The following is a 2,267-nucleotide window of genomic DNA, read 5'->3' on the forward strand; positions in this document are numbered from 1 at the left end:
CGGCCCCGGCCCCGCCCCCGCCGCCCGAACCGTTCCGCGGCGCTTGCACAGGTTAGTTATGTAACTGTCGCCCGGCCCCGCGGCCTGTGCCCCGCCCACCTCGCGGCCTGTGCCCCACCCACTCCGCGGCCTGTCTGCCCCGCCCACCCCGCGGCCTGTCTGCCCCGCTGGGCGCTGCTGGCTGGCGCTGTGTCTCATCTGCTGCGGCGCGTTTCTCTTCCCATCCCATCTCCTCCTAAGCTGAAGCTTAGCCAGAACCCAGTTGGTCGTTCCCGAGTCTTCTCTCTCTTCCTGCCATTTTTTATGTGCTATCCTCCAAGCCCCTCCCTAAACCTGACACTAATCATCCCGGGCCTTTGGGTGCCAAACCCATTACTTCATTTCCAATCCAAGATCTTCAATTGCCTGACTCCCCTGCCCCACCCCCATCCGCACTCTGCTTTGAGGCTCTGAGCCTTTCCACTTCTACCGAAGGAATGGCAGAGAAAGAGACACAAGGAAAGGCACACCAACTTCAAAATAATTGGGAGGTTAGCATGCTACCACTGCCCACAAAGCAAAATGAACCTAAACATGTAAATAATCGGCCCGGCGGTGATGGCGCACTCTTTTAATCACAACACACGAGAGGCAGAGACAGGCAGATTTCTGTGGGTTCGAGGCCAGTCTACAAGAGCTAGTTTCAGTACAGGCTCCAAAGCTACAGGGAAACTGGGGGTGGGGGGGGGGTGGGGGGGAGAGAACAACAGAAAAAAGAAAAGAAAAAAAAATAATCCCTGGGTAAATTCCTTATCTAGATACCCAACAAATGTTAATTTTCAAAGCCTTTACCCACATCCCGTAAAAAGTTTCTACCAACTACTTAGGGTAAAATTATCAAATATGAATCTTTTCCATCAAGTACTAGGAAATTCATGTTTAGGACAAGAAATTTAATTATTTTTTATCCCCAACTTGTAAGACTTCTCTACAAATGTTTTAATCCTCTCCCCTAGTAAAACCTTCCAGTAATTTGAGTCAGGTGGTGGCAACTGCCCTAACACACCTTTAATCCCTTCATTGCTGAGTTCAAGGCAAGCCTGGTCTACTAGAGCTAGTTCCAGGACAGCCAGAGAAACCTTGTCTCAGAGGAAAGAAACAAAACAAAACAAAACACTTTCCAGTAATTTGATGACCTGGAGCAGTGACCCCCTCCCACCTCCATTTTTTTTTTTTAATTTCATACTAGTCAATTGAATTGAGGCAATGAGGAAATTTCCACCAATGGGGAAAGTCACAGTCACTACCTGAATTAGCATAAAACCCCATAACCAGATACCCTGCCTGAGTCCGAGGTGCTGGCTCTTCTGAGCACACCCTCTTTATCAAGAGGAAACTTGTGCAGACACATTAGCTGGAGTGGTGGGCTCTGTCTTTGAGAACTCAGCCTTATTTCTAACTTTAGCCCAGAGGATATGCTCTCTCCTGCCCCTCTGATGAGTTTCAAATTTTCAGCCTGAGAGTAAAATGTATGGCAACGGAATTTTTTAATTTGTATTCTATAAATTCAGATTGAGTACCACAAGCGTGAGGGGCTGAACTGACTGGGACCGCTGCAGGACGGGAAGGTGCAATTCTTCAGCTTTGTAAAGCTGATAACAAGGTGGGCGTGAGAGAAGGGGTGGGGTGGCGGAGGGCGGAGCGAATTCTCCTCTATGTTGGTTTCACTGGGGCTGTGTGGTAGGGAGACTTGAGAGATCCAAAAGACCTGGATTTCGCGTACCAGGCACTTCCGTCACTAGTAACGAGATGGAGCATTAGCTAGCTACCTGTATCTAAATTCTGTGAACTGGTCCCCCTCTCTGAGAACCACCCCTACTATCGTGGGTTAAAGATAATAACCTCTGCTAATAAATGTTGATTTCCCACGCTTGTGAGTACAACAGTCACCACATTTCCTTGGTGACTGTAAATAACCTAAAGGAAGTTTCCCTTCTTAAAATTACACTTAGTTTTGTACTATGTGTGCATTTGAGTGTGGAAAGGTATGTGTGTGAGCAAACATGGAGGTCAGAGGACACCTTGCTGGAATCCCTTCTCTCCTTCCACCATTTTCTTCCTGGGCTTGTCAGGCTTGGTAGCAAGTGCTTTCATTCCCTAAGCAGATTCACCTCTGGAGAAAATTTCTCTCACATACTTAGAAAAGTGGATATAATCTCCCTCAGCCCCCTACAAAAGTGCATTTTCTCAATTCGTTAATGCTTTTATGACCCCTCCCTCTGCCCAGA

This window comes from Myodes glareolus, chromosome 10, assembly GCF_982192425.1.
Source record: "Myodes glareolus chromosome 10, mMyoGla1.1, whole genome shotgun sequence".
Taxonomy (NCBI): domain Eukaryota; kingdom Metazoa; phylum Chordata; class Mammalia; order Rodentia; family Cricetidae; genus Myodes; species Myodes glareolus.